The sequence below is a fragment of the Lissotriton helveticus genome, chromosome 3_2 (assembly GCF_964261635.1).
Source record: "Lissotriton helveticus chromosome 3_2, aLisHel1.1, whole genome shotgun sequence".
In the NCBI taxonomy this organism is placed as follows: domain Eukaryota; kingdom Metazoa; phylum Chordata; class Amphibia; order Caudata; family Salamandridae; genus Lissotriton; species Lissotriton helveticus.
In genome coordinates, this window is record NC_136062.1 from 391,150,593 (window position 1) to 391,173,633 (window position 23,041).

At 48.9% G+C, this 23,041-nt stretch overlaps 1 protein-coding gene across 1 annotated transcript in view; it reads left to right on the forward strand.

The window, feature by feature from the left end:
- Nucleotides 1–23,041, forward strand: part of LOC144826026 (uncharacterized) — a 658,919-nt gene that overhangs the window by 156,526 nt on the left and 479,352 nt on the right. The window lies entirely within an intron of this gene.

Below are 23,041 nucleotides of genomic sequence, written 5' to 3' on the forward strand. Positions count from 1 at the left end.
AATCAGCTCTGACCCTGTGCCTCATGGGAACAGTTCAGTCCGAACTACCAAGCCATGTCTTTCCCAGACCGGAATCAAGCATCCAAGGACCGGTTTCTGGCTATCAGCCTTCATCAGCCTGGATAGCTTGACTCCAGTGGTGTGGAGAGCCTGGGACTCACGTCTGAGCATACTCGGCACACTCGGGGTGAAAATTGCAAAAAACACAGTTGATGGACAGAATGTAGAACAATGTCATACATTCACCCCAGTACAGAGATCAGGGCCTAAATCCATCGTTTTTTGCACTCCACACCACCCTGGGTTAGACACTGGCTATATGCAAATCCGCTCTGACCCTGTGCCTCATGGGAACAGTCCAGTCCGAACTACCAAGCCATGTCTTTCCCAGACCGGAATCAAGCATCCAAGGACTGGTTTCTGGCTATCAGCCTTCATCAGCCTGGATAGCTTGACTCCAGTGGTGTGGAGAGCCTGGGACTCACGTCTGAGCATACCCAGCACACTCGGGGTGAAAATTGCAAAAAACACAGTTGATGGACAGAATGTAGAACACTGTCATACATTCACCCCAGAACAGAGATCTGGGCCTAAATCCATAGTTTTTTTGCACTCCACGCCACCCTGGGTTAGACACTGGCTATATGCAAATCAGCTCTGACCCTGTGCCTCATGGGAACAGTCCAGTCCGATTTACCAAACCATGTCTTTCCCAGACCGGAATCAAGCATCCAAGGACCGGTTTCTGGCTATCAGCCTTCATGAGCCTGGATAGCTTGACTCCAGTGGTGTGGAGAGCCTGGAACTCGCGTCTGAGCATACCCAGCACACTCGGGGTGAAAATTACAAAAAACAGAGTTGATGGACAGAATGTAGAACAATGTCATACATTCACCCCAGTACAGAGATCTGGGCCTAAATCCGTCATTTTTTTGCACTCCACACCACCCTGGGTTAGACACTGGCTATATGCAAATCAGCTCTGACCCTGTGCCTCATGGGAACAGTCCAGTCTGAACTTCCAAGCCATGTCTTTCCCAGACCGGAATCAAGCATCCAAGGACCGGTTTCTGGCTATCAGCCTTCATCAGCCTGGATAGCTTGACTCCAGTGGTGTGGAGAGCCTGGGACTCACGTCTGAGCATACCCAGCACACTCGGGGTGAAAATTGCAAAAAACACAGTTGATGGACAGAATGTAGAACAATGTCATGCATTCACCCCAGTACAGAGATCTGGTCCTAAATCCATCGTTTTTTTGCACTCCACACCACCCTGGGTTAGACACTGGCTATATGCAAATCAGCTCTGACCCTGTGCCTCATGGGAACAGTCCAGTCCGAACTACCAAGCCATGTCTTTCCCAGACCGGAATCAAGCATCCAAGGACCGGTTTCTGGCTATCAGCCTTCAACAGCCTGGATAGCTTGACTCCAGTGGTGTGGAGAGCCTGGGACTCACGTCTGAGCATACTCAGCACACTCGGGGTGAAAATTGCAAAATACACAGTTGATGGACAGAATGTAGAACAATGTCATACATTCACCCCAGTACAGAGATCTGGGCCTAAATCCATCATTTTTTTGCACTCCACACCACCCTGGGTTAGACACTGGCTATATGCAAATCAGCTCTGACCCTGTGCCTCATGGGAACAGTCCAGTCCGAACTACCAAGCCATGTCTTTCCCAGACTGGAATCAAGCATCCAAGGACCGGTTTCTGGCTATCAGCCTTCATCAGCCTGGATAGCTTGACTCCAGTGGTGTGGAGAGCCTGGGACTCACGTCTGAGCATACTCAGCACACTCGGGGTGAAAATTGCAAAAAACACAGTGGATGGACAGAATGTAGAACAATGTCATACATTCACCCCAGTACAGAGATCTGGGCCTAAATTCATCGTTTTTTTTTGCACTCCACGCCACCCTGGGTTAGACACTGGCTATATGCAAATCAGCTCTGACCCTGTGCCTCATGGGAACAGTCCAGTCCGAACTACCAAGCCATGTCTTTCCCAGACCGGAATCAAGCATCCAAGGACCGGTTTCTGGCTATCAGCCTTCATCAGCCTGGATAGCTTGACTCCAGTGGTGTGGAGAGCCTGGGACTCACGTCTGAGCATACCCAGCACACTCGGGGTGAAAATTGCAAAAAACACAGTTGATGGACAGAATGTAGAACAATGTCATACATTCACCCCAGAACAGAGATCTGGGCCTAAATCCATAGTTTTTTTGCACTCCACACCTACCTGGGTTAGACACTGGCTATATGCAAATCAGCTCTGACCCTGTGCCTCATGGGAACAGTCCAGTCCGAACTACCGAGCCATGTCTTTCCCTGACCGGAATCAAGCATCCAAGGACCGGTTTCTGGCTATCAGCCTTCATCAGCCTGGATAGCTTGACTCCAGTGGTGTGGAGAGCCTGGGACTCTTGTCTGAGCATACTCAGCACACTCGGGGTGAAAATTGCAAAAAACACAGTGGATGGACAGAATGTAGAACAATGTCATACATTCACCCCAGTACAGAGATCTGGGCCTAAATTCATCGTTTTTTTGCACTCCACGCCACCCTGGGTTAGACACTGGCTATATGCAAATCAGCTCTGACCCTGTGCCTCATGGGAACAGTCCAGTCCGAACTACCAAGCCATGTCTTTCCCAGACCGGAATCAAGCATCCAAGGACCGGTTTCTGGCTATCAGCCTTCATCAGCCTGGATAGCTTGACTCCAGTGGTGTGGAGAGCCTGGGACTCACGTCTGAGCATACTCAGCACACTCGGGGTGAAAATTGCAAAAAACACAGTGGATGGACAGAATGTAGAACAATGTCATACATTCACCCCAGTACAGAGATCTGGGCCTAAATTCATCGTTTTTTTTGCACTCCACGCCACCCTGGGTTAGACACTGGCTATATGCAAATCAGCTCTGACCCTGTGCCTCATGGGAACAGTCCAGTCCGAACTACCAAACCATGTCTTTCCCAGACCGGAATCAAGCATCCAAGGACCGGTTTCTGGCTATCAGCCTTCATGAGCCTGGATAGCTTGACTCCAGTGGTGTGGAGAGCCTGGAACTCGCGTCTGAGCATACCCAGCACACTCGGGGTGAAAATTACAAAAAACAGAGTTGATGGACAGAATGTAGAACAATGTCATACATTCACCCCAGTACAGAGATCTGGGCCTAAATCCATCTTTTTTTTGCACTCCACACCACCCTGGGTTAGACACTGGCTATGTGCAAATCAGCTCTGACCCTGTGCCTCATGGGAACAGTCCAGTCCGAACTACCAAGCCATGTCTTTCCCAGACCGGAATCAAGCATCCAAGGACCTGTTTATGGCTATCGGCCTTCATCAGCCTGGATAGCTTGACTCCAGTGGTGTGGAGAGCCTGGGACTCACGTCTGAGCATACCCAGCACACTCTGGGTGAAAATTGCAAAAAACACAGTTGATGGACAGAATGTAGAACAATGTCATACATTCACCCCAGTACAGAGATCTGGGCCTAAATCCATCGTTTTTTTGCACTCCACACCACCCTGGGTTAGACACTGGCTATATGCAAATCAGCTCTGACCCTGTACCTCATGGGAACAGTCCAGTCCGAACTACCAATCCATGTCTTTCCCAGACCGGAATCAAGCATCCAAGGACCGGTTTCTGGCTATCAGCCTTCATCAGCCTGGATAGCTTGACTCCAGTGGTGTGGAGAGCCTGGGACTCACGTCTGAGCATACCCAGCACACTCGGGGTGAAAATTGCAAAAAACACAGTTGATGAACAGAATGTAGAACAATGTCATACATTCACCCCAGTACAGAGATCTGGGCCTAAATCCATCGTTTTTTTGCACTCCACACCACCCTGGGTTAGACACTGGCTATATACAAATCAGCTCTGACCCTGTGCCTCATGGGAATAGTCCAGTCCGAACTACCAAGCCATGTCTTTCCCAGACCGGAATCAAGCATCCAAGGACCGGTTTCTGGCTATCAGCCTTCATCAGCCTGGATAGCTTGACTCCAGTGGTGTGGAGAGCCTGGGACTCACGTCTGAGCATACCCAGCACACTCGGGGTGAAAATTGCAAAAAACACAGTTGATGGACAGAATGTAGAACAATGTCATGCATTCACCCCAGTACAGAGATCTGGTCCTAAATCCATCGTTTTTTTGCACTCCACACCACCCTGGGTTAGACACTGGCTATATGCAAATCAGCTCTGACCCTGTGCCTCATGGGAACAGTCCAGTCCGAACTACCAAGCCATGTCTTTCCCAGACCGGAATCAAGCATCCAAGGACCGGTTTCTGGCTATCAGCCTTCAACAGCCTGGATAGCTTGACTCCAGTGGTGTGGAGAGCCTGGGACTCACGTCTGAGCATACTCAGCACACTCGGGGTGAAAATTGCAAAATACACAGTTGATGGACAGAATGTAGAACAATGTCATACATTCACCCCAGTACAGAGATCTGGGCCTAAATCCATCATTTTTTTGCACTCCACACCACCCTGGGTTAGACACTGGCTATATGCAAATCAGCTCTGACCCTGTGCCTCATGGGAACAGTCCAGTCCGAACTACCAAGCCATGTCTTTCCCAGACCGGAATCAAGCATCCAAGGACCGGTTTCTGGCTATCAGCCTTCATCAGCCTGGATAGCTTGACTCCAGTGGTGTGGAGAGCCTGGGACTCACGTCTGAGCATACCCAGCACACTCGGGGTGAAAATTGCAAAAAACACAGTTGATGGACAGAATGTAGAACAATGTCATGCATTCACCCCAGTACAGAGATCTGGTCCTAAATCCATCGTTTTTTTGCACTCCACACCACCCTGGGTTAGACACTGGCTATATGCAAATCAGCTCTGACCCTGTGCCTCATGGGAACAGTCCAGTCCGAACTACCGAGCATGTCTTTCCCTGACCGGAATCAAGCATCCAAGGACCGGTTTCTGGCTATCAGCCTTCATCAGCCTGGATAGCTTGACTCCAGTGGTGTGGAGAGCCTGGGACTCATGTCTGAGCATACTCAGCACACTCGGGGTGAAAATTGCAAAAAACACAGTTGATGGACAGAATGTAGAACAATGTCATACATTCACCCCAGTACAGAGATCTAGGCCTAAATCCATCGTTTCTTTTCACTCCACACCACCCTGGGTTAGACACTGGCTATATGCAAATCAGCTCTGACCCTGTGCCTCATGGGAACAGTCCAGTCCGAACTACCAAGCCATGTCTTTCCCAGACCGGAATCAAGCATCCAAGGACCGGTTTCTGGCTATCAGCCTTCATCAGCCTGGATAGCTTGACTCCAGTGGTGTGGAGAGCCTGGGACTCACGTCTGAGCATACTCAGCACACTCGGGGTGAAAATTGCAAAATACACAGTTGATGGACAGAATGTAGAACAATGTCATACATTCACCCCAGTACAGAGATCTGGGCCTAAATCCATCATTTTTTTGCACTCCACACCACCCTGGGTTAGACACTGGCTATATGCAAATCAGCTCTGACCCTGTGCCTCATGGGAACAGTCCAGTCTGAACTACCAAGCCATGTCTTTCCCAGACCGGAATCAAGCATCCAAGGACCGGTTTCTGGCTATCAGCCTTCATCAGCCTGGATAGCTTGACTCCAGTGGTGTGGAGAGCCTGGGACTCACGTCTGAGCATACCCAGCACACTCGGGGTGAAAATTGCAAAAAACACAGTTGATGGACAGAATGTAGAACAATGTCATACATTCACCCCAGAACAGAGATCTGGGCCTAAATCCATAGTTTTTTTGCACTCCACACCTACCTGGGTTAGACACTGGCTATATGCAAATCAGCTCTGACCCTGTGCCTCATGGGAACAGTCCAGTCCGAACTACCGAGCCATGTCTTTCCCTGACCGGAATCAAGCATCCAAGGACCGGTTTCTGGCTATCAGCCTTCATCAGCCTGGATAGCTTGACTCCAGTGGTGTGGAGAGCCTGGGACTCATGTCTGAGCATACTCAGCACACTCGGGGTGAAAATTGCAAAAAACACAGTTGATGGACAGAATGTAGAACAATGTCATACATTCACCCCAGTACAGAGATCTAGGCCTAAATCCATCGTTTCTTTGCACTCCACACCACCCTGGGTTAGACACTGGCTATATGCAAATCAGCTCTGACCCTGTGCCTCATGGGAACAGTCCAGTCCGAACTACCAAGCCATGTCTTTCCCAGACCGGAATCAAGCATCCAAGGACCGGTTTCTGGCTATCAGCCTTCATCAGCCTGGATAGCTTGACTCCAGTGGTGTGGAGAGCCTGGGACTCACGTCTGAGCATACTCAGCACACTCGGGGTGAAAATTGCAAAAAACACAGTGGATGGACAGAATGTAGAACAATGTCATACATTCACCCCAGTACAGAGATCTGGGCCTAAATTCATCGTTTTTTTGCACTCCACGCCACCCTGGGTTAGACACTGGCTATATGCAAATCAGCTCTGACCCTGTGCCTCATGGGAACAGTCCAGTCCGAACTACCAAGCCATGTCTTTCCCAGACCGGAATCAAGCATCCAAGGACCTGTTTCTGGCTATCGGCCTTCATCAGCCTGGATAGCTTGACTCCAGTGGTGTGGAGAGCCTGGGACTCACGTCTGAGCATACCCAGCACACTCTGGGTGAAAATTGCAAAAAACACAGTTGATGGACAGAATGTAGAACAATGTCATACATTCACCCCAGTACAGAGATCTGGGCCTAAATCCATCGTTTTTTTGCACTCCACACCACCCTGGGTTAGACACTGGCTATATGCAAATCAGCTCTGACCCTGTACCTCATGGGAACAGTCCAGTCCGAACTACCAATCCATGTCTTTCCCAGACCGGAATCAAGCATCCAAGGACCGGTTTCTGGCTATCAGCCTTCATCAGCCTGGATAGCTTGACTCCAGTGGTGTGGAGAGCCTGGGACTCACGTCTGAGCATACCCAGCACACTCGGGGTGAAAATTGCAAAAAACACAGTTGATGAACAGAATGTAGAACAATGTCATACATTCACCCCAGTACAGAGATCTGGGACTAAATCCATCGTTTTTTTGCACTCCGCGCCACCCTGGGTTAGACACTGGCTATATGCAAATCAGCTCTGACCCTGTGCCTCATGGGAACAGTACAGTCCGAACTACCAAGCCATGTCTTTCCCAGACCGGAATCAAGCATCCAAGGACCGGTTTCTGGCTATCAGCCTTCATCAGCCTGGATAGCTTGACTCCAGTGGTGTGGAGAGCCTGGGACTCACGTCTGAGCATACCCAGCACACTCGGGGTGAAAATTGCAAAAAACACAGTTGATGGACAGAATTTAGAACAATGTCATACATTCACCCCAGAACAGAGATCTGGGCCTAAATCCATCGTTTTTTTTGCACTCCACACCACCCTGGGTTAGACACTGGCTATATGCAAATCAGCTCTGACCCTGTGCCTCATGGGAACAGTCCAGTCCGAACCTCCAAGCCATGTCTTTCCCAGACCGGAATCAAGCATCCAAGGACCGGTTTCTGGCTATCAGCCTTCATCAGCCTGGATAGCTTGACTCCAGTGGTGTGGAGAGCCTGGGACTCACGTCTGAGCATACCCAGCACACTCGGGGTGAAAATTGCAAAAAACACAGTTGATGGACAGAATGTAGAACAATGTCATACATTCACCCCAGTACAGAGATCTGGGCCTAAATCCATCGTTTTTTTGCACTCCACGCCACCCTGGGTTAGACACTGGCTATATGCAAATCAGCTCTGACCCTGTGCCTCATGGGAACAGTCCAGTCCGAACTACCAAGCCATGTCTTTTCCAGACCGGAATCAAGCATCCAAGGACCGGTTTCTGGCTATCATCCTGGATAGCTTGACTCCAATGGTGTGGAGAGCCTGGGACTCACGTCTGAGCATCTGCAGCACACTCGGGGTGAAAATTGCAAAAAACTCAGTTGATGGACAGAATGTAGAACAATGTCATACATTCACCCCAGTACAGAGATCTGGGCCTAAATCCATCGTTTTTTTGCACTCCACGCCACCCTGGGTTAGACACTGGCTATATGCAAATCAGCTCTGACCCTGTGCCTCATGGGAACAGTCCAGTCCGAACTACCAAGCCATGTCTTTCCAGACCGGAATCAAGCATCCAAGGAACGGTTTCTGGCTATCAGCCCTCATCAGCCTGGATAGCTTGACTCCAGTGGTGTGGAGAGCCTGGGACTCACGTCTGAGCATACCCAGCACACTCGGGGTGAAAATTGCAAAAAACACAGTTGATGGACAGAATGTAGAACAATGTCATACATTCACCCCAGTACAGAGATCTGGGCCTAAATCCATCGTTTTTTTGCACTCCACACCACCCTGGGTTAGACACTGGCTATATACAAAACAGCTCTGACCCTGTGCCTCATGGGAACAGTCCAGTTCGAACTTCCAAGCCATGTCTTTCCCAGACCGGAATCAAGCATCCAAGGACCGGTTTCTGGCTATCAGCCTTCATCAGCCTGGATAGCCTGACTCCAGTGGTGTGGAGAGCCTGGGACTCACGTCTGAGCATACCCAGCACACTTGGGGTGAAAATTGCAAAAAACACAGTTGATGGACAGAATGTAGAACAATGTCATACATTCACCCCAGTACAGAGATCTGGTCCTAAATCCATCGTTTTTTTGCACTCCACACCACCCTGGGTTAGACACTGGCTATATGCAAATCAGCTCTGACCCTGTGCCTCATGGGAACAGTCCAGTCCGAACTTCCAAGCCATGTCTTTCCCAGACCGGAATCAAGCATCCAAGGACCGGTTTCTGGCTATCAGCCTGGATAGCTTGACTCTAGTGGTGTGGAGAGCCTGGGACTCACGTCTGAGCATACCCAGCACACTCGGGGTGAAAATTGCAAAAAACACAGTTGATGGACAGAATTTAGAACAATGTCATACATTCACCCCAGAACAGAGATCTGGGCCTAAATCCATCGTTTTTTTTGCACTCCACACCACCCTGGGTTAGACACTGGCTATATGCAAATCAGCTCTGACCCTGTGCCTCATGGGAACAGTCCAGTCCGAACTTCCAAGCCATGTCTTTCCCAGACCGGAATCAAGCATCCAAGGACCGGTTTCTGGCTATCAGCCTTCATCAGCCTGGATAGCTTGACTCCAGTGGTGTGGAGAGCCTGGGACTCACGTCTGAGCATACCCAGCACACTCGGGGTGAAAATTGCAAAAAACACAGTTGATGGACAGAATGTAGAACAATGTCATACATTCACCCCAGTACAGAGATCTGGGCCTAAATCCATCGTTTTTTTGCACTCCACGCCACCCTGGGTTAGACACTGGCTATATGCAAATCAGCTCTGACCCTGTGCCTCATGGGAACAGTCCAGTCCGAACTACCAAGCCATGTCTTTTCCAGACCGGAATCAAGCATCCAAGGACCGGTTTCTGGCTATCATCCTGGATAGCTTGACTCCAATGGTGTGGAGAGCCTGGGACTCACGTCTGAGCATCTGCAGCACACTCGGGGTGAAAATTGCAAAAAACTCAGTTGATGGACAGAATGTAGAACAATGTCATACATTCACCCCAGTACAGAGATCTGGGCCTAAATCCATCGTTTTTTTGCACTCCACGCCACCCTGGGTTAGACACTGGCTATATGCAAATCAGCTCTGACCCTGTGCCTCATGGGAACAGTCCAGTCCGAACTACCAAGCCATGTCTTTCCAGACCGGAATCAAGCATCCAAGGAACGGTTTCTGGCTATCAGCCCTCATCAGCCTGGATAGCTTGACTCCAGTGGTGTGGAGAGCCTGGGACTCACGTCTGAGCATACCCAGCACACTCGGGGTGAAAATTGCAAAAAACAGTTGATGGACAGAATGTAGAACAATGTCATACATTCACCCCAGTACAGAGATCTGGGCCTAAATCCATCGTTTTTTTGCACTCCACACCACCCTGGGTTAGACACTGGCTATATACAAAACAGCTCTGACCCTGTGCCTCATGGGAACAGTCCAGTTCGAACTTCCAAGCCATGTCTTTCCCAGACCGGAATCAAGCATCCAAGGACCGGTTTCTGGCTATCAGCCTTCATCAGCCTGGATAGCCTGACTCCAGTGGTGTGGAGAGCCTGGGACTCACGTCTGAGCATACCCAGCACACTTGGGGTGAAAATTGCAAAAAACACAGTTGATGGACAGAATGTAGAACAATGTCATACATTCACCCCAGTACAGAGATCTGGTCCTAAATCCATCGTTTTTTTGCACTCCACACCACCCTGGGTTAGACACTGGCTATATGCAAATCAGCTCTGACCCTGTGCCTCATGGGAACAGTCCAGTCCGAACTTCCAAGCCATGTCTTTCCCAGACCGGAATCAAGCATCCAAGGACCGGTTTCTGGCTATCAGCCTGGATAGCTTGACTCTAGTGGTGTGGAGAGCCTGGGACTCACGTCTGAGCATACCCAGCACACTCGGGGTGAAAATTGCAAAAAACACAGTTGATGGACAGAATTTAGAACAATGTCATACATTCACCCCAGAACAGAGATCTGGGCCTAAATCCATCGTTTTTTTTGCACTCCACACCACCCTGGGTTAGACACTGGCTATATGCAAATCAGCTCTGACCCTGTGCCTCATGGGAACAGTCCAGTCCGAACTTCCAAGCCATGTCTTTCCCAGACCGGAATCAAGCATCCAAGGACCGGTTTCTGGCTATCAGCCTTCATCAGCCTGGATAGCTTGACTCCAGTGGTGTGGAGAGCCTGGGACTCACGTCTGAGCATACCCAGCACACTCGGGGTGAAAATTGCAAAAAACACAGTTGATGGACAGAATGTAGAACAATGTCATACATTCACCCCAGTACAGAGATCTGGGCCTAAATCCATCGTTTTTTTGCACTCCACGCCACCCTGGGTTAGACACTGGCTATATGCAAATCAGCTCTGACCCTGTGCCTCATGGGAACAGTCCAGTCCGAACTACCAAGCCATGTCTTTTCCAGACCGGAATCAAGCATCCAAGGACCGGTTTCTGGCTATCATCCTGGATAGCTTGACTCCAATGGTGTGGAGAGCCTGGGACTCACGTCTGAGCATCTGCAGCACACTCGGGGTGAAAATTGCAAAAAACTCAGTTGATGGACAGAATGTAGAACAATGTCATACATTCACCCCAGTACAGAGATCTGGGCCTAAATCCATCGTTTTTTTGCACTCCACGCCACCCTGGGTTAGACACTGGCTATATGCAAATCAGCTCTGACCCTGTGCCTCATGGGAACAGTCCAGTCCGAACTACCAAGCCATGTCTTTCCAGACCGGAATCAAGCATCCAAGGAACGGTTTCTGGCTATCAGCCCTCATCAGCCTGGATAGCTTGACTCCAGTGGTGTGGAGAGCCTGGGACTCACGTCTGAGCATACCCAGCACACTCGGGGTGAAAATTGCAAAAAACAGTTGATGGACAGAATGTAGAACAATGTCATACATTCACCCCAGTACAGAGATCTGGGCCTAAATCCATCGTTTTTTTGCACTCCACACCACCCTGGGTTAGACACTGGCTATATACAAAACAGCTCTGACCCTGTGCCTCATGGGAACAGTCCAGTTCGAACTTCCAAGCCATGTCTTTCCCAGACCGGAATCAAGCATCCAAGGACCGGTTTCTGGCTATCAGCCTTCATCAGCCTGGATAGCCTGACTCCAGTGGTGTGGAGAGCCTGGGACTCACGTCTGAGCATACCCAGCACACTTGGGGTGAAAATTGCAAAAAACACAGTTGATGGACAGAATGTAGAACAATGTCATACATTCACCCCAGTACAGAGATCTGGTCCTAAATCCATCGTTTTTTTGCACTCCACACCACCCTGGGTTAGACACTGGCTATATGCAAATCAGCTCTGACCCTGTGCCTCATGGGAACAGTCCAGTCCGAACTTCCAAGCCATGTCTTTCCCAGACCGGAATCAAGCATCCAAGGACCGGTTTCTGGCTATCAGCCTTCATCAGCCTGGATAGCTTGACTCCAGTGGTGTGGAGAGCCTGGGACTCACGTCTGAGCATACCCAGCACACTCTGGGTGAAAATTGCAAAAAACACAGTTGATGGACAGAATGTAGAACAATGTCATACATTCACCCCAGTACAGAGATCTGGTCCTAAATCCATCATTTTTTTGCACTCCACATCACCCTGGGTTAGACACTGGCTATATGCAAATCAGCTCTGACCCTGTGCCTCATGGGAACAGTCCAGTCCGAACTACCAAGCCATGTCTTTCCCAGACCGGAATCAAGCATCCAAGGACCGGTTTCTGGCTATCAGCCTTCATCAGCCTGGATAGCTTGACTCCAGTGGTGTGGAGAGCCTGGGACTCACGTCTGAGCATACCCAGCACACTCTGGGTGAAAATTGCAAAAAACACAGTTGATGGACAGAATGTAGAACAATGTCATACATTCACCCCAGTACAGAGATCTGGTCCTAAATCCATCATTTTTTTGCACTCCACATCACCCTGGGTTAGACACTGGCTATATGCAAATCAGCTCTGACCCTGTGCCTCATGGGAACAGTCCAGTCCGAACTACCAAGCCATGTCTTTCCCAGACCGGAATCAAGCATCCAAGGACCGGTTTCTGGCTATCAGCCTTCATCAGCCTGGATAGCTTGACTCCAGTGGTGTGGAGTGCCTAGGACTCGCGTCTGAGCATACCCAGCACACTCGGGGTGAAAATTGCAAAAAACACAGTTGATGGACAGAATGTAGAACAATGTCATACATTCACCCCAGAACAGAGATCTGGGACTAAATCCATCGTTTTTTTGCACTCCGCGCCACCCTGGGTTAGACACTGGCTATATGCAAATCAGCTCTGACCCTGTGCCTCATGGGAACAGTCCAGTCCGAACTACCAAGCCATGTCTTTCCCAGACCGGAATCAAGCATCCAAGGACCGGTTTCTGGCTATCAGCCTTCATCAGCCTGGATAGCTTGACTCCAGTGGTGTGGAGAGCCTGGGACTCACGTCTGAGCATACCCAGCACACTCGGGGTGAAAATTGCAAAAAACACAGTTGATGGACAGAATGTAGAACAATGTCATACATTCACCCCAGTACAGAGATCTGGGCCTTAATCCATCGTTTTTTTGCACTCCACACCACCCTGGGTTAGACACTGGCTATATGCAAATCAGCTCTGACCCTGTGCCTCATGGGAACAGTCCAGTCCGAACTACCAAGCCTTGTCTTTCCCAGACCGGAATCAAGCATCCAAGGACCGGTTTCTGGCTATCAGCCTGGATAGCTTGACTCTAGTGGTGTGGAGAGCCTGGGACTCACATCTGAGCATACCCAGCACACTCGGGGTGAAAATTGCAAAAAACACAGTTGATGGACAGAATTTAGAACAATGTCATACATTCACCCCAGAACAGAGATCTGGGCCTAAATCCATCGTTTTTTTTGCACTCCACACCACCCTGGGTTAGACACTGGCTATATGCAAATCAGCTCTGACCCTGTGCCTCATGGGAACAGTCCAGTCCGAACTTCCTAGCCATGTCTTTCCCAGACCGGAATCAAGCATCCAAGGACCGGTTTCTGGCTATCAGCCTTCATCAGCCTGGATAGCTTGACTCCAGTGGTGTGGAGAGCCTGGGACTCACGTCTGAGCATACCCAGCACACTCGGGGTGAAAATTGCAAAAAACACAGTTGATGGACAGAATGTAGAACAATGTCATACATTCACCCCAGTACAGAGATCTGGGCCTAAATCCATCGTTTTTTTGCACTCCACGCCACCCTGGGTTAGACACTGGCTATATGCAAATCAGCTCTGACCCTGTGCCTCATGGGAACAGTCCAGTCCGAACTACCAAGCCATGTCTTTTCCAGACCGGAATCAAGCATCCAAGGACCGGTTTCTGGCTATCATCCTGGATAGCTTGACTCCAGTGGTGTGGAGAGCCTGGGACTCACGTCTGAGCATCTGCAGCACACTCGGGGTGAAAATTGCAAAAAACTCAGTTGATGGACAGAATGTAGAACAATGTCATACATTCACCCCAGTACAGAGATCTGGGCCTAAATCCATCGTTTTTTTGCACTCCACGCCACCCTGGGTTAGACACTGGCTATATGCAAATCAGCTCTGACCCTGTGCCTCATGGGAACAGTCCAGTCCGAACTACCAAGCCATGTCTTTCCAGACCGGAATCAAGCATCCAAGGAACGGTTTCTGGCTATCAGCCCTCATCAGCCTGGATAGCTTGACTCCAGTGGTGTGGAGAGCCTGGGACTCACGTCTGAGCATACCCAGCACACTCGGGGTGAAAATTGCAAAAAACACAGTTGATGGACAGAATGTAGAACAATGTCATACATTCACCCCAGTACAGAGATCTGGGCCTAAATCCATCGTTTTTTTGCACTCCACACCACCCTGGGTTAGACACTGGCTATATACAAAACAGCTCTGACCCTGTGCCTCATGGGAACAGTCCAGTTCGAACTTCCAAGCCATGTCTTTCCCAGACCGGAATCAAGCATCCAAGGACCGGTTTCTGGCTATCAGCCTTCATCAGCCTGGATAGCCTGACTCCAGTGGTGTGGAGAGCCTGGGACTCACGTCTGAGCATACCCAGCACACTTGGGGTGAAAATTGCAAAAAACACAGTTGATGGACAGAATGTAGAACAATGTCATACATTCACCCCAGTACAGAGATCTGGTCCTAAATCCATCGTTTTTTTGCACTCCACACCACCCTGGGTTAGACACTGGCTATATGCAAATCAGCTCTGACCCTGTGCCTCATGGGAACAGTCCAGTCCGAACTACCAAGCCATGTCTTTCCCAGACCGGAATCAAGCATCCAAGGACCGGTTTCTGGCTATCAGCCTTCATCAGCCTGGATAGCTTGACTCCAGTGGTGTGGAGTGCCTGGGACTCGCGTCTGAGCATACCCAGCACACTCGGGGTGAAAATTGCAAAAAACACAGTTGATGGACAGAATGTAGAACAATGTCATACATTCACCCCAGAACAGAGATCTGGGCCTAAATCCATCGTTTTTTTGCACTCCACACCACCCTGGGTTAGACACTGGCTATATGCAAATCAGCTCTGACCCTGTGCCTCATGGGAACAGTCCAGTCCGAACTTCCAAGCCATGTCTTTCCCAGACCGGAATCAAGCATCCAAGGACCGGTTTCTGGCTATCAGCCTTCATCAGCCTGGATAGCTTGACTCCAGTGGTGTGGAGAGCCTGGGACTCACGTCTGAGCATACCCAGCACACTCTGGGTGAAAATTGCAAAAAACACAGTTGATGGACAGAATGTAGAACAATGTCATACATTCACCCCAGTACAGAGATCTGGTCCTAAATCCATCATTTTTTTGCACTCCACATCACCCTGGGTTAGACACTGGCTATATGCAAATCAGCTCTGACCCTGTGCCTCATGGGAACAGTCCAGTCCGAACTACCAAGCCATGTCTTTCCCAGACCGGAATCAAGCATCCAAGGACCGGTTTCTGGCTATCAGCCTTCATCAGCCTGGATAGCTTGACTCCAGTGGTGTGGAGTGCCTGGGACTCGCGTCTGAGCATACCCAGCACACTCGGGGTGAAAATTGCAAAAAACACAGTTGATGGACAGAATGTAGAACAATGTCATACATTCACCCCAGAACAGAGATCTGGGCCTAAATCCATCGTTTTTTTGCACTCCACACCACCCTGGGTTAGACACTGGCTATATGCAAATCAGCTCTGACCCTGTGCCTCATGGGAATAGTCCAGTCCGAACTACCAAGCCATGTCTTTCCCAGACCGGAATCAAGCATCCAAGGACCGGTTTCTGGCTATCAGCCTTCAACAGCCTGGATAGCTTGACTCCAGTGGTGTGGAGAGCCTGGGACTCACGTCTGAGCATACTCAGCACACTCGTGGTGAAAATTGCAAAATACACAGTTGATGGACAGAATGTAGAACAATGTCATACATTCACCACAGTACAGAGATCTGGGCCTAAATCCATCATTTTATTGCACTCCACACCACCCGGGGTTAGACACTGGCTATATGCAAATCAGCTCTGACCCTGTGCCTCATGGGAACAGTCCAGTCCGAACTACCAAGCCATGTCTTTCCCAGACCGGAATCAAGCATCCAAGGACCGGTTTCTGGCTATCAGCCTGGATAGCTTGACTCCAGTGGTGTGGAGAGCCTGGGACTCACGTCTGAGCATACCCAGCACACTAGGGGTGAAAATTGCAAAAAACACAGTTGATGGACAGAATGTAGAACAATGTCATACATTCACCCCAGTACAGAGATCTGGGCCTAAATCCATCGTTTTTTTGCACTCCACACCACCCTGGGTTAGACACTGGCTATATGCAAATCAGCTCTGACCCTGTGCCTCATGGGAACAGTCCAGTCCGAACTACCAAGCCATGTCTTTCCCAGACCGGAATCAAGCATCCAAGGACCGGTTTCTGGCTATCAGCCTTGATAGCTTGACTCCAGTGGTGTGGAGAGCCTGGGACTCACGTCTGAGCATACCCAGCACACTTGGGGTGAAAATTGCAAAAAACACAGTTGATGGACAGAATGTAGAACAATGTCATACATTCACCCCAGAACAGAGATCTGGGCCTAAATCCATCATTTTATTGCACTCCACACCACCCGGGGTTAGACACTGGCTATATGCAAATCAGCTCTGACCCTGTGCCTCATGGGAACAGTCCAGTCCGAACTACCATGCCATGTCTTTCCCAGACCGGAATCAAGCATCCAAGGACCGGTTTCTGGCTATCAGCCTTCATCAGCCTGGATAGCTTGACTCCAGTGGTGTGGAGAGCCTGGGACTCACGTCTGAGCATACCCAGCACACTAGGGGTGAAAATTGCAAAAAACACAGTTGATGGACAGAATGTAGAACAATGTCATACATTCACCCCAGTACAGAGATCTGGGCCTAAATCCATCGTTTTTTTGCACTCCACACCACCCTGGGTTAGACACTGGCTATATGCAAATCAGCTCTGACCCTGTGCCTGATGGGAACGGTCCAGTCCGAACTACCAAGCCATGTCTTTCCCAGACCGGAATCAAGCATCCAAGGACCGGTTTCTGGCTATCAGCCTCAACAGCCTGGATAGCTTGACGCCGGTGGTGTGGAGAGCCTGGGACTCACGTCTGAGCATACTCAGCACACTCGGGGTGAAAATTGCAAAAAACACAGTTGATGGACAGAATGTAGAACAATGTCATACATTCACCCCAGTACAGAGATCTGGGCCTAAATCCATCGTTTTTTTGCACTCCACACCACCCTGGGTTAGACACTGGCTATATGCAAATCAGCTCTGACCCTGTGCCTCATGGGAACAGTCCAGTCCGAACTACCAAGCCATGTCTTTCCCAGACCGGAATCAAGCATCCAAGGACCGGTTTCTGGCTATCAGCCTTCATCAGCCTGGATAGCTTGACTCCAGTGGTGTGGAGAGCCTGGGACTCACGTCTGAGCATACCCAGCACACTCGGGGTGAAAATTGCAAAAAACAGAGTTGATGGACAGAATGTAGAACAATGTCATACATTCACCCCAGTACAGAGATCTGGGCCTAAATCCAATCGTTTTTTTGCACTCCACACCACCCTGGGTTAGACACTGGCTATATGCAAATCAGCTCTGAGCCTGTGCCTCATGGGAACAGTCCAGTCCGAACTACCAAGCCATGTCTTTCCCAGACCGGAATCAAGCATCCAAGGACCGGTTTCTGGCTATCAGCCTTAATCAGCCTGGATAGCTTGCCTCCAGTGGTGTGGAGAGCCTGGGACTCACGTCTGAGCATACCCAGCACACTCGGGGTGAAAATTGCAAAAAACAGAGTTGATGGACAGAATGTAGAACAATGTCATGCATGCACCCCAGTACAGAGATCTGGGCCTAAATCCATCGTTTTCTTGCACTCCACACCACCCTGAGTTAGACACTGGCTATATGCAAATCAGCTCTGACCCTGTGCCTCATGGGAACAGTCCAGTCCGAACTACCAAGCCATGTCTTTCCCAGACCCGAATCACGCATCCAAGGACCGGTTTCTGGCTATCAGCCTTCATCAGCCTGGATAGCTTGACTCCCCGAGTGTGCTGGGGATGCTCAGACGTGAGTCCCAGGTTCTCCACACCACTGGAGTCAAGCTATCCAGGCTGATGACGGCTGATAGCCAGAAACCGGTCCTTGGATGCTTGATTACGGTCTGGGAAAGACATGGCTTGGTAGTTCGGACTGGACTGTTCCCATGAGGCACAGGGTCAGAGCTGATTTGCATATAGCCAGTGTCTAACCCAGGGTGGTGTGGAGAGCAAAAAACCGATGGATTTAGGCCCAGATCCTTGTACTGGGGTGAATGTATGACATTGTTCTACATTCTGTCCATCAACTGTGTTTTTTACAATTTCACCCCGAGTGTGCTGGGGATGCTCAGACGTGAGTCCCAGGCTCTCCACACCACTGGAGTCAAGCTATCCAGGCTGATGAAGGCTGATAGCCAGAAACCGGTCCTTGGATGCTTGATTCCGGTCTGGGAAAGACATGGCTTGGTAGTTCGGACTGGACTGTTCCCATGAGGCACAGGGTCAGAGCTGATTTGCATATAGCCAGTGTCTAACCCAGGGTGGTGTGGAGAGCAAAAAAACGATGGATTTAGGCCCAGATCCTTGTACTGGTGTGAATGTATGACATTGTTCTACATTCTGTCCATCAACTGTGTTTTTTACAATTTCACCCCGAGTGTGCTGGGGATGCTCAGACGTGAGTCCCAGGCTCTCCACACCACTGGAGTCAAGCTATCCAGGCTGATGAAGGCTGATAGCCAGAAACCGGTCCTTGGATGCTTGATTCTGGTCTGGGAAAGACATGGCTTGGTAGTTCGGACTGGACTGTTCCCATGAGGCACAGGGTCAGAGCTGATTTGCATATAGCCAGTGTCTAACCCAGGGTGGTGTGGAGTGCAAAAAACGATGGATTTAGGCCCAGATCCTTGTACTGGGGTGAATGTATGACATTGTTCTACATTCTGTCTATCTGTCTTTTTTACAATTTTTCCCTCTGAAACACGAGCAATGCTAGACTGGTTTTGGCCTGTATGGGTAGAAAGGCTAAGAACAGATAAAAAAGATACAGACTGACCATTTTTTGTTTTTTTGTTCATAAACCTTTATTGAAATTTGTTTTAAAGTAATACTAAGTATGTAAATGATAGAAGGGAATACAGTGAAAATACAGTCAGGAGGGTGTAGTCGTGACGTGTGCACACATTCAGTAAAAACACATTTAGTAAAAAAAAAAATGTTCCACCCAGACTAATAAGGCCACATCACATTAATATAAAAAAACTTTAAAAATCATCAGGTTCTGGAGCACGTATACGTCCGAGGACAAGAGCAATGCAATTGGTAAATTCACTTTGAGGCAATAGGTCCAGGAGTTGTCTGAGAAAATAGGGTAGGTTATAGGGCACCAATATATGTATAGTTTCCTATGTTCTTTGTGGGGGCAGTGTAGGAAGCTGGCTCTGTATATACTATACCAAAATAAGTTATGGTGTGCACAGAGTCAAGTGGATCCCCAAAGGTTTACAGCTCTAAAAGTAGATGATACCTTACTCCATTTGTGGTAGTGTGGATGAGCAGTAAGGCTTTATCAGAGGGTAGTGTTAAGCATTTATTGTACGACGCCTTGCCAAGGGTAGTAAGCGCTATATAAATGCCATTACAATACAATACAATACACATTTAGGCAAGAAATTATGTCACACGCTCAAAGAATGAACTCAGACCAATTGTTTGTATAAAAAATATTTCTTAGGTGTATTTTATTTTAGAACCAAGCGGAACTTGGTACAGGCAAGTGAAATAGTACTTTTCAAGAATAATGCAGTTAAGTGTGTAACACACTGGTTACATGCTTTAACATTCGAAATTACTATGCGGTTACTTTGTGATTACTTTACTTAGATTACTTTGCTTAGATTACTTTTTCTACTCAGTGTGGTACCTAGATACCACACTGGGACATTCCCTAGACATAGGTAAGTATTGTTTAGATTTTCATAGACTTTGCAGCACCACATCGGTTGGAGAGGTAAGTTGGGAAGCTGGGGGTTGCTTGGACACCATTGTTTGGGCCACCCAAGGCTGTGGGGCTTCAGGTGCAGGGGTGACATGAGGTGTTGGAGATTCCTTACTTACTCAGGTCGTGGGGATCCTCCAGATAGGGGCTTCAAGTGTCGTCTGGAGGCTTGAGGCAGGTCCGGGTTCACCGGATCCCAGGTCCGGATCACTGGGGGAGACCTCCTCAGGGTGTTGGGCCACTTGAACTCGGGTTGTGGGCTTGCAGAGTGGTGCAAGCCACGGATTTGGCTGGAGCCAGAGTCTGTTGCTGAGCAAATCCAGTGCTCACATGAGACAGAATCTGGATAGGGAAGGCAGGGCAGGTCCTCCGTGTTCTGAAGGGCTACTGGGTGCTTGATACACCAGGCTTTCGCTGGAGAAGGTTGAGGTCTGGACAGGCCTGTAGGGCTGGGGCCAAGTCAGTTGGTTTCATCTTCCTCCTCCTCTTCTTCTTTCAGCACGGCTCTTCGTTCCTTCTTCTCTTCTTTCTTGTCTGAGGAGGAAAGTCTCGGGGTTGCCCTAAATACTAAATTTAGAGGCGTTTCAGGTAAGTACAAGTTGGGACCAATGGATCCCTACCTCGGTGTAGGTACACCCTCCAGTGGGAGGGGGGATTAAGCCTCACTCTGGTTGGCTGGGTCCCCCATCTTCAAGATGGTGGGACTGAGGGGAGGGTAGTGCCTCGCCTCCCCCACCTGAGGGGTGGGGTCGGTGAAGGTGGGCATACCTCTTCTTCTCTATTGACATATTCCCGCCGATTCTCCTGCCCAAAGTGGGGGTCAGAACAGGTGGGGACCAGTTGCTGGAAGCAGCAAATGGCTAGATCAGCTCACAAAGGTGGCAAAGCTTTAAAGCTTCCCCTTTGTTGACCCTGCCTATCCTTGGGAAGGAGGCTTGGCACCTCTGCCCAGGACGTGCTTTGTTCAGGACCCCTAGAGTGAGAGGCTCTTGACCCATTGGTCCAGAAACATGTCTGGGGGTGGCAGCTGGCGTGCAGCCATTCAGCCAGGACAGTAGAGGAAGGTTGTTTTTCAGGGGACATCACTAAGATGCCCTCTGAGTGCATTTGGCTTTAAGTCCCACACTGGCATCAGTATAGGTTTAATGTGCTGAGAAGTTTCATATCAAACTTCCTAGATTTTAGTAAAGCCATTATGGTGCTGTGGAATTAATGACAACTTCCAAGACCCTATACTCAATTCAAGAATACTTTATTCGGTATAGAAACAATAACATACAAAGTGCATTATATATATAAAAAAAAGCAAAGCATTACAACTGGTAAAAGTTACATGATAAAATAGGGGTATATGTAAACAGACTCAATAAAGTTTTTTCAAGTCTTAAAACTCCAGTTAAAAACAATTTGTTAAAATCAAAACAGAATCCTGGGTCATTTTAATGCAGCCAACCCTTCTGTCACAAAAGATGATCAAGGACAGTTATTCGTCACCTCTAGTGTTCCTTAGTTTCACAGCTAATCTCAAGAAGTTTACCATACTAAACAATGTTAGTGGATCTACTGACAGTTTCAGAAACAGTAGTGCCACTTTTACCTGGTTGAATCTAGCTTGCCTTAAAAGCGGTTTTAAAAACAGTGTCCTGGGGTACGCATAAAGGGGCATATTAAAACAAAATGAAGAGTGTCCTGCGGAGACCACTGGCCGCAGCCGCACAGTCCTTTTATGTTAATATCTGGTGTGTACCCTACCGGGACTGATAACATGTGATGCAGGAGATTCAACCTGAATCTGGTCATTAAGAATCTGTTGTGTTTGTTATACATATTGGACAGATAAAAATCCATTCCTGGGGTTGTTTTGGTTAGCAAGTGGGCTCTCACCGAGGATTTCATCAGTTCTCTGTCCTCCCTTTCAGAAGCTATTTGCCTTGTGAATTCCATCTTTATGATACCCTTGTCTTTGGGTCTGAGTTTAGCTAGTTCATCAAAATACTTAGCATAGCCCAGCCCTTTCAGAGTATCCCTAACATATTTAAGCCAAGGTATCGATAGTCCCCTATCCAGGTCAATACAGTCCGTTATTATTTGCTAGCTTAATGTGGCCTCAGGGTTCGTCCATATTTTAATCCAGCAGGTTGTGGGTTTGAGTATTAGCATTTGGGATCTGCATTTGTCGTTAATCAGGGATTTAAAACTAAGGTGATTGTCAAATAAAATCCCAAGGTAATTGAATGCCTGCACTTTTTCTAATTTGTGAGACCCAATTGTGAAGATAAAATTCTTGGACGGTCTTTTCCCTGTTTCCATAATGTAAGTTTTAGTAAGATTGGGCGTTAGGTCTATATCCTCCATGAAGCTGACAAAGCCGTCAATGAGGGACTGTAGTCCCCACGCTGTGTGACCAGGTGTACCGCGTCATCCGCGTATAGTAGGACCGGTATACCTCTCCTACCTATACGCGGACAGTCCACCCCTAAGTCTCCTAGCGCCTTAACCAGTCCTTTTATATATAATGTGAATAGAAAAGGCGCCAGGATACATCCCTGCCTCACACCTCTTGAGCAAGGGAAGTGATTGGTTGTATTCCCCTCTTCATTAAATCTGACCTGTGCAGCAGTGTTCTGGTGGAGCACTCTCAAGATATTTATCAAGCCTGGGTCGACACCGAGCTGCCCTAGACATTCCCACAATTTTCTCCGATTAACCCGGTCAAAGGCTGCCGTCAGGTCCATGAAGGCCAAGTACACCGTCCCCTTACTTGAGACGGTGTACTTGGCCACCAGGTGATATAGATTAAGGCATT